The sequence below is a fragment of the Nicotiana tabacum genome, chromosome 13 (genome assembly GCF_000715075.1).
Source record: "Nicotiana tabacum cultivar K326 chromosome 13, ASM71507v2, whole genome shotgun sequence".
Taxonomy (NCBI): Eukaryota; Viridiplantae; Streptophyta; class Magnoliopsida; order Solanales; family Solanaceae; genus Nicotiana; species Nicotiana tabacum.
In genome coordinates, this window is record NC_134092.1 from 7,562,583 (window position 1) to 7,573,420 (window position 10,838).

Consider the following 10,838-nt stretch of genomic DNA (forward strand, 5'->3'; position numbering starts at 1 on the left):
TATGCAATGACTCGCCCCTTCTGCATCAATACACAACCCAAGCCAACGGGTGAAGCATCGCAATATACCGTATATATCCCCAAGCCGAAAGGCAACACTAGAACCAGTGATGTAGTCAAAGCTGTTTTGAGCTTTTGGAAGATCGCCTCACAATCATCGGACCAACGAAACGGAGCACCCTTCTGGGTCAATCTAGTCAAAGGTGCTGCAATGGATGAAAAGCCCTCCACAAACCGACGATAATAGCCTACTAACCCCAAGAAACTCCTGATCTCAGTCGCCGAAGTGGGACGAGGCGAACTCTGAACCGCCTCAATCTTCTTGGGATCCACTTCAATACCCTCTCCTGACACAACATGCCCCAAGAATGCCACAGACTCTAACCAAAACTCACATTTGGAGAATTTAGCATATAGCTCCTGCTCTCACAATGTCTGAAGTACCACTCTCAAATGCTGCTCGTGCTCCCCCAGGCTACGTGAGTAAATCAAGATGTCATCAATGAAGACAATAACAAAGGAATCAATATAAGGCCTAAACACTCTGTTCATAAAATCCATGAATGCCGCTGGGGCATTAGTCAAGCCGAAGGACATCACTAGAAATTCATAATGACTATATCTGGTACGGAAGGCAGTCTTCGAAACATCTAAGTTCGGAATCTTCAACTGATGGTACCCCAATCTCAAGTCGATCTTAGAAAATACCCTAGCACCCTGCAACTAGTCGAACAAATCATCGATACGCGGCAGCGGGTACTTGTTCTTGATGGTAACCTTGTTCAACTGGCGGTAATCAATGCACATCCGCATATTCTCATCTTTCATCTTCACAAATAATACTGGTGCACCCCAAGGTGATACACTTGGTCTCACGAACCCCTTTGCCAATAACTCCTCAAGTTGTTCCTTCAACTCCTTCAATTATTTCAGAGCCATACGGTACGGTGGGATAGATACAGGTTGGGTGCATGGAGCCAAATCAATACAGAAATCAATATCACGATCTGGCGGTATGCCTGGAAGGTTAGAAGGAAACACATCGACGAATTCCTGGACTACTGGCACTGAATCAATCATTGGAGACTCTGCGGTGGTGTCCCGAACATAAGCTAGATAAGCCAAACAACCCTTCTTGACCATGTGTCAAGCCTTCAGAAAAGAGATGATCCGACTAGCTGTACTAACCGAGGAACCCTTCCACTCTAATCTCGGTAATTCTGGCATCGCAAAGGTAACGGTCTTGGCATGACAATCAAGGATGGCATGGTATGGGGATAACCAGTCCATGCCCAGGATGACCTCAAAGTCGATCATATCAAGTAGCAGAAGGTCCGCCCTAGTCTCGTAACTACAGAATGTGACCACACAGGACCGATAGATCCGATCCATCCATAGAATCGCCCACAGGAGTGGACACATAAACAGGAGTACCCAAGGACTTACGAGGAACATCCAGAAAATGAGCAAATAGAGATCATACATATGAATAGGTAGATCTTGGATCAAATAACACCGAAGCATCCCTACCACAGATAGAAATAATACCAGTGATCACGGCATCTGAGGCCACTGCATCTGGTTTGGCCGGAAATGCATAGAATCTAGTTGGGGCACCACCTGACTAGCCCCCGCCTGGCTGACCTCTACCTCTAGGATGGCCTCTACCCATCTGCCCTCCTCTTTTGGGTGGCCGGATGGCTGGTGCGGCTGCTGGAGCTGAAATCATTGGCTGCTGACCCTACTTTACTACCTTGCCTCGAAGCCTGGGGCAGGATCTCTTCATGTGACCCGGATCTCCACACTCGTAACAACCTCTCAGTACCATAGACTGCTGCCCCGAAGTCTGACCCTGATGGCCTGAATGCCCACTAGAAGAACCCTGAATGATTGGTGGGCGGTATGAACTCTCTGGCATAGCACTAAAATAGGGTCACGCCGGAGCACCCCAGGGAGGTGGTGGTGCTGAATATGTGGGTATACTAGGCTGACCCCTCCCGATCTGACCTCTGCCCCTAGCCGGGGCACCTCTAAACTCTCCCGAGAAACGGGCCCTCTTGTCCTGCTGCATCTGCTCTCTACCTCTCTGGCGGTAGCCCTTAATCCTCCGAGCGATCTCCACTACTAGCTGATAACCGTACCCATCTCAACCTCGCAGGCCATACTATCCCGAATATAGGGGTGCAACCCCACAACAAATCACCGGACTCTCTCTGCATCCGTTGGAAGTATCATAAGTGCATGGCGAGACAACTCAGAAAACCTCGCCTCATAGTCGGTCACTGACATCTAACCCTGCTCAAGCTACTCAAACTGATACCGCAACTCTTCTCTCTCTGAGAGGGTGGAATATACCTATCCAAGAAAAGCTGTGTAAACTGGTCCTAAGTCATGGGAGGAGAACCCGCTGGTCTGCCAAGAAGATAAGACTGCCACCATCTATGGGCCCTGCCCTCCAGCTGGAAAGTAGTGAAGTCAACCCCATGAGACTCTAGTATCCTCATGTTGTACAGCCTGTCCCTGCACCTATCAATAAAATCCTGGGCATCCTCTTGCCTCCGAAGACAGGAGGGTGTAACCTAGTCCACCTGTCCAGTAAATTCTGCGGATTGCCGTCTGCAGTCGGTCTAGGATCAAGTGCCACTGCTGCAACTGGCTGAGCGCCGTTCGCGGGTAATGCACCCGGAGTATGATACACTACAGCCGCATGCCCGGGAGCCTGGGCAGTAGGGGTCTGTGCTCCCCCTCCCGCCTGAGATGTGGCTGGGTCTGTTGGAAATAAATTAGCCTGGGTCATAGAATCCATGAATCGTAGGATACGGCCCATGACCTTCTGAAAGCCCGGTGCCGTCATGAAATCTACCGGGACTGGCTCTGCTGTGGGTGCCTCGCCCTGCTCCTCAATAATGGGATCCTCCACTGGATCTGCTGGTGGTGCTACTGGGGCAGCTCTGGGACGCCCTTGTCCCCTACCTCGGGCCGGTGCCATCCCCCGGCCTTTTCCTCAACCTCTAGCAATGGGGGGAGCAGACCCTCCCGGGTCTGTAATGTCCGTCGTACGCGTCCTCACCATCTGTGAGAGAATAGAAGAAGGAAATTTAGTATACCATCAATTGCACGATAGAAGATGAAAAATGAGTAGTTTCCTAACATCCCATAGCCTCTCGAAGATAAGTACGGACGTCTCCGCACCGATCCGCAAGACTCTACTATGCCTGCCCATAACTTGTGAGACCTACGTGAACCTAGTGCTCTAATACCATGTTGTCACGACCCAACTCCATGTCAGGCCGTGATGGCGTCCAGCACCGTTGCTGGACAAGCCAACAGTGAACAACTTAGTGATTTCCTGTTTTAGCTTTACTTATTTTAAAACATTTGGTAAATAAAGGATTTTAAGGCAAACAAACAGAAACATCTAGAAACATTTATAACTATTGAATTACAACCCAAAACTAAAGTCTACTAATACGTGCCAAGATCTGTGTCACAAGTATGTGGGCAACTAGTAGAATGTACAAAAGATGACTATCCTACTGTCTGAAACAGAATAGACAGATAAAAACAAAAGAGAAACTTCGGCATGCTACTGAACTGCTCAGAAGGGCAGCTCACCGTGAAGTCTCGATCCAAAATTAGGTATGCACACCGGGCGGGTAACTAGATGCACCAGCCTCAGATCCTATACAATTAAGTACAGAAGCATAGTATGAGTACATAAACAATATGTACCCAGTAAGTATCCCGCCTAACCTCGAAGAAGTAGTGACGAGGGATAGACTTGACACTTACTAGGCCAATAATAATAATGTAATTTAAAGCATTATACTAAGCATGGATATCATGAATGATACTGTCAGTTCAACAATAGGAAAAGATAAGTCCTTTAATAATTATAACTTAAATTTCAGTAATACCATTTAGAAACTTACATTTCAAGGCATTTAAGCAGAATAACAATGGAAAATGTCCAAATAATTAGCATGCGCAATTATGCCGAGGTCGTACGGCCCAATCCAACAAAATATTTAAACCGTGCACTGCCGAGGGTCGAACGACGCGAACCATAGATGCATCTATTTTTTCCCGCTCGCGAATCATACATGCGACGCGGTCAAACATAAATTTAAGGAATTTCCTCACTCGCGAATCATACATGCGACGCAGTTACACAAAGATTTCATAAATACTTATAGTACTCTCCCGTTATTTTCAAAATAAGATATCCAAATGAAAACTTTTAAGATCCCATTATTTTTCCTCAAATTCCAAATTCCTTTTTGAAACATAATAAACACACTCCATTCCGCCCTTCTCAAGGCAAACATTATACATAAAGCAATAACAATATCAACAAGGCATGGTGTAAGCCAAAGACTACCCGGACATAACAGGAATAGTAGCTACGTACGGATTCTCGTCAGTTTGTGCGTACGTGGCCCCCCCACAAATGACAACACATATTAATTTAGTTTACCTATGGGGTAATTTCCCCCTTACAAGGTTATAAAGGAGACTTACCTCGTTTCAAAGCCTACTTCCCAATTCAAGAACGCACTCAAACCTCTAAATTTGATGCCAAACTACTCTAAGCTAGTCAAACATTACATAAACTAATTAATCTATGCTCAAAAGTTCATAATTCCACCATTTAAGTAATTACCCAACCTAACTTGCAAGATTCCTAAAATTCACCCCCGGGCCCACGTGCCCGGATTCCGAAAATAGTTAAAGAAAGTTATTACCCATAACCTTAGGAACATAAATATATGATTTTTACTAAATTCCATCACGAATTTCGTGGTTAAATCTCATTTTTTATCAAAAACCTAGGTTTTCACCTAAACCCATAATTTCCACTAATTTACATGTTATAATCTACCCTTAAACTATGTATTTAACTCGCATTATGTAGAAGTTACCTCAAAGTGCTAAGTGAAATCCCCTCTCTAAGAGCTCCAAGAATCGCCCAACAATGGACGAAATGAGCTAAAATAGCCTAAGTCCCGTTTTTAAAAGTTTCTGCCCAGGTCTGCCTTCTTCGCGATCGTGGAAGAGGCCTCGCGATCGCAAAGGCAAACGACCCAGTCCAGGAAAATTTTCCCATCGCGAACGCGACAGGAGCATCACCAACGCGGAGGCTCACTTGGCCAACCCTACGCGAACGCAAGGGTTTCTTCGCGATCGTGAAGAACGAACAGCGGCCACCCAGCTCTTCCTCTTCTACACGAACGCGAGCCAGGTCACGCGAACGCGAAGGCTAGAGGGCCCAGACCTCCACGAATGCAGTCCTACGCACGCAAACACGAAGGGTAAAAACTCCCCAGCCCACAGTACCCCAAATCCTTCATCGCGAATGTGAGGGTCTGATCGCGTTCGCGAAGAAGGAAACCAGAAGTAGAAATCTGGTGTGTTTCAACTCAACTCCGGGTGGTTCGAAACGCACCCGAGCCCCTCGGGACCCCGTGCAACTACTACAACAAGTTTATATGCATAATACGGACTTGCTCGAACTCTCGAAATGCATAAAACAATAGCAAAACCAAGAATCACACTCCAAAACCAAATTGAATCAAACTTTGAACTTCAAGTTTCCAAATCGCTCCGAACGCGTCGAATCATACCTAGACTACTCGGATTGACCCCAAATTTTGCGTGCAAGTCTTAAATGAAAATACAGAACTATTCCCAGTCTCAGAATTTCATTCGGACCTTGGTATCACTAAAACCTACTCCAAACCAAATTTAAAGAATTTCAAAAACCTTCAAGAACCAACTTTCACTATTAGGCACCGAAACGTCCCCAGGTCCCCCAAAACCCGATCCAAAAATACGCCCAAGTCTGAAATTATCACACAAACCTATTGGAACCATCAAATCCCGATTCTGAGGTCGTTTACTAAAATTATTGACCAAAGTCAAACTTGGTCTTTCAAGCCAACCTTAAGGAACTAAGTGTTCCGTTTTCAACCCAAACTCTTCTAAATCCCGAACCAACCATCCACGCAAGTCATAAATCAGTAAAAGCAAGTACGGGAAGTCTTATTTAGGGAAACATGGTTCTAGAAAGCAAAACGACTGGTCGGGTCGTTATAATTTATAACCCACTCACTTACTCTAACGCAGAGGTTAACGACATTACCTTTCCTTCATGAATTAAGTGCCCTCACACAACAATAGAGAGTAGTTCCACATGTAATAGAATTTAAGAACAATTAGGAACTCAAGATAGAAGGAATTCACTCACTCTCAGAAACAACATTCATATGCCACAAAAGATGTACCATAGGCTTTCCCGTAGTGTACTACTATACTAATTGAGCTCATTCAGTCAAGGATCAAGTAGGACTTTAATTGGTTGTAATATAGGATGCGGGATGGGTAGGATACCTTTAGATATAAGAGTGACTACACCTCCCTAAGCACTTTAATACATACATTTCATTGTTCAAAACCCCACACTTATGTCAAACCATATTCCACATTTATATCAATATACGTTAACTCCCTACTTCTTTAAGGACCACTACATCAAGAGTCACCACTATCACAGAATATTTTGCACAATAATACAACATTGTTTCCTCTTTTGTTTCAAGTCAAGTGGCTCTTAGGTTTTCAAAACAGTTCACCTTTCTCCTTATTTCATTAGTTCAACTCAAAAGCCAAACCAACCACCCTACACTTTAACTTTTACAAAGTTCATAACAAATTCAAGTGCTCACGAGAGGTACAAGGTTCACATAGATAGTCAATTCAAACAAATGGGTAAGGCTTGTAATGTGGTTGCCAAAGGAATAGGATTACACGCTCAACGTGGTTAACTAAGATACATAACAATTAGGTGGGCAAAAGCATATAACTGGCTTAACAAAGAAACGCCTATATCACTTCCAAGACTAAACAAAAGTACTATTTTGCTTTGCACACGCACAGGGCAAGTTCTAAACATCAAATGCAATGCACAGAATACACAAAACCTCACACCCACATGGCAGATAACTCACTCAGGATCGGACTCATCGAGACACTCTAGTCAAAGCAGTTAAGCAAAGTTAAGATCATACAATTTAAGGTACTTATACAAGAGTCAAAAACTGAGCCTAAGCATCACACTAAATCACTCACTATTCTCAAAGCATAATAAAGTTAAGAGATATTGCTTTTAATTCAAATCATAGCGCAAGGTTTCCTACTCCTAACAAAAATAAAAACTAACTACACCCGATTCAAACAAAACACTTGGAAGAGAACAGCAAAACAAAGAAAAACCAAGGAGGAATTATTACACTACATAACAAAGAAAATCTTTTTGTCTTTTTCTTTAGACTTTACTCTCTCAATAAACCCGTTGAATGATATCCTTCGTCGGGAAAAATCAAAATATTTTCAATTTTTTTTTTCAATTTTTTCTATTGCCAACTACTAACAACTAACAAAACTAACACATATACATACAACATACAATTATCCCCCACCCCACACTTTAAGTTGTGGCATATCCCCATGACACATAAGTAAAAAGCATAAGGTATACGAAACTTCCCTGAATATCTAGTTGAGTCGAAGTCGGGATCCATTCCTTGCCTTCGAACTAATGCTCACATCCATGCAGATAGATTCTTCTAATACTTTTTGGGGTGCACCCCACACTTATCTTTCTCACTAGCTGCAGCCTTCTCTTTTGAGCCCTTCACTTTCCACTCAACACTTGCAACTGGATTCTCTTTTTTCACCCCCGTTTCTACATTCATCTCGAAATTTACAGTCTCCTCACCCACTCTAAGCATGAGCTTTCACTCGTGTACATCTAATATTACTCCGCCTATTTCTAAGAATGGTCTTCCTAGGATGAGGGGGACCTCCTTGTTCTTCTCATATTCACTACTATAATGTCTACAGGAAATACAAACATATCTACCAGAATTAAAACATCTTCCACTATCCCCTCGGGAATTAAAGTAATTTGGTCTGCCAGCTGCAACGATATTGGTACTGACCTTATCTCTCTAATCTCCTTCTGCAGCTTCCTATAAATAGATAGAGGCAATAAGTTAATTGAGGCAGCATAATTACATAAAGATTTATCAAACATAATAGAGCCTAAAGAGCAAGGTATAGTAAAACTCCCTGGATCTCCACACTTTTGTGGAAGTTTATTTTGCAATATAGTGCTGCAATGCTCCGTGAGCTTCACCATTGAAGTCTCCTCAATTTTCCTCTTTTTTGCTAGGATATCCTTTAAGAATTTGGCATAAGCTAGCATTTGGGAGAGGACTTGTGTGAATGGAAAATCTACATTAACATGTTTCAGCATATCCAAAAATCTCTCAAATTTCTTGTCCAGCTTTTCTCTATATAGCTTTTGAGGAAAAGGTAGACCAGGCATATGTTTGCTCTCCTCAGGTTCCTCTCTTCTTGATTTTTCTTCCTTCTTCTTTTTTCATCAGGCCTTTCTTCTTTTTATCAACATCATTCTTCAGTTGCTCCCCACTTTCTTTTTCAAGTATCACCTCTTGTTGGATCGGGGTGGGATCTTTCAACACTTACCCACATCTCAAGGTCACAACATTTACTGTTTCTTTGGGATTTCGACCAGGCATATGTTTGCTCTCCTCAGGTTCCTTTTCTTCCTTTTTATGCTTCTTCTTCCTCTCCTTCTTCTCCTTCTTCTTCTTCTTCTTCTTCTTCTTCTTCTTCTTCTTCTTCTTCTTCTTCTTCTTCTTCTTCTTCTTCTTCTTCTTCTTCTCCTTCTCCTTCTTCTTCTTCTCATTCTTCTTCTTCTTCTTCTTCTTCTTCTTCTTCTTCTTCTCCTTCTCCTTCTTTTTCTTCTTCTCCTTCTTCTTCTTCTTCTTCTTCTTCTTCTTCTTCTTCTTCTTCTTCTTCTTCTTCTTCTTCTTCTTCTTCTTCTTCTTCTTCTTCTTCTTCTTCTTCTTCTTCTTCTTCTTCTTCTTCTTCTTCTTCTTCTTCTTCTTCTTCTTCTTCTTCTTCTTCTTCAGTTGCTCCACACTTTCTTTTTCAAGTATCACCTCTTGTTGGATCGGGGTGGGATCTTTCAACACTTGCCCACATCTCAAGGTCACAACATTTACTGTTTCTTTGGGATTTCTCTCAGTATCATCAGGGAGAGTTCCTGTAATCCTCTCAGATAATAGAGTAGCTAGCTTCCCAAACTGTCTTTCCATGTTTCGAAAACCAGTACCTATTTCTTTGATAAGTGCTTCATGTTCCCGTATAGCTACGCTATAAGTTCCAAGCCTCTCATCAGTTTTCAGAATGAAGGCCTTCATGAGATCTTCTAGACTAGGCTAATTGGACTGTTGAGGCTGAAATTGTTGCCTCTGCTGATTTTGGAAGGCTGGAGCTCCTTGTCCCTGAGGTCTAGAGTTATTTTGTTGCCATGCATTTGCAGTACCTCCAGGCAAACTCCATGAAAAATCGGAGTGCCTCTGACCCATTGCATTATAATTTCCCACAGTATTCACTTCTTCAGTTGATGCTTGACATTCATGAGTAAGATGTGCTCTTCCACATATATCACAAGCTGCATGAGGCTCACTTTGTATTGTAGCTAAGACCAGCTTTCGTATTTCTTTAGCCATAGCATCAAGTTGTACTTGCATAGATGTGTTAGCATCAACCTGGTGAACACCTGTTGATCTTCTTCTTTCAGCACTCTCAGAAGGCCACTTATTTGCATCTTCAGACAACTCATCAAGAATTGTGACTATCTCCTTTGGAGTCTTCTTCATCAATGGGCCTCCAATTGCATTGCTCAATGTTCTACGTGAGGCCGGTGTCAATCCATCCCAAAAGTCCTGGAGTTGCATCCAGAGTTTAATTCCGCTATGTTGACACTTCCTGACTATTTCCTTAAACCTCTCCCAAGCTTCAAACACAGTCTCAGTATCTTTCTGGTAGAAGTTATGGATCTCTCTTCTAAACCTGACCGTTTTAGCTAATGAGAAATATTTATCAAGAAATTTTCTGGTCATTTCATCCCATGTTCGAATCGATCCATTAGGTAAGCTTCGAAGCCACTGCTTTGCATCATCTTTGAGTGTGAAACGGAATTACCTTAGGTAAACTGCATCTTGTGACACACCATTATATTGAAAGGTGTTCATAATCTCCTCGAAGTCCATTAGATGGTTGTTTGGATCTTCGTTCATCTTCCCCCTGAAGACATAGCAATTTTGAAGGGTTTGGAGCCACCCTTGCTTCAACTTGAAATTATTAGTTGCAATTGGAGGTGGTCTAACATTTGATAAACCTTGATTATAGACCGGTCTAGCATAATCGCCAAATGGTCTCCCAGGCATGGGAGCTATATTTCCGAACTAATCTGCATCCAAAGGCTATTTTGAGCAATTCTACGACCCCTTTCTTCTTCGTAGATAAGCTGTCTGTCTCTAATAGCTGCTTTCTTAGCATCCTTGCAGCTTGTTCTCTTCGTTGGGCTTCCTCTCTTGCAACCAAATCCACATCATCATCACCGTTTCCAGCCATAATTTCTTTAGTTGAGGATTGCCCAACCTTTTCTGATGTCTCGGTGAAATTTCTTTCCTTTCTCGGCTGTCGTAGTTGTTTTTCTATCTCTGGCTCCTATGCTAGCACTTCCTTCACAGAAGTTCGAGTCATGCACCAACCTCCAACTGTAACCTGCACACAGCCAAAGAACACCAAACGTAAAAAGAGAAAAATAAAATAAAAATAAAAATAAAAATTCTTGAATTAGAACTACAAACTACTTCAAACAATATTGATAGCCAATCCCCGACAACAACGCCAAATTTTGACGAGCGCAAAACACATAGTTAAATATGCTCGCTAGTCGAA

General features: G+C 42.7%; 1 non-coding gene across 1 annotated transcript; it reads left to right on the top strand.

Annotated features, from left to right (window-relative positions):
• Window positions 1–9,839: 9,839 nt before the first annotated feature.
• LOC142168518 (small nucleolar RNA R71) lies at window positions 9,840–9,946 on the top strand. The gene has a single exon (XR_012698373.1). It is a non-coding gene; the product is annotated as a small nucleolar RNA R71 (small nucleolar RNA).
• Window positions 9,947–10,838: the final 892 nt, after the last annotated feature.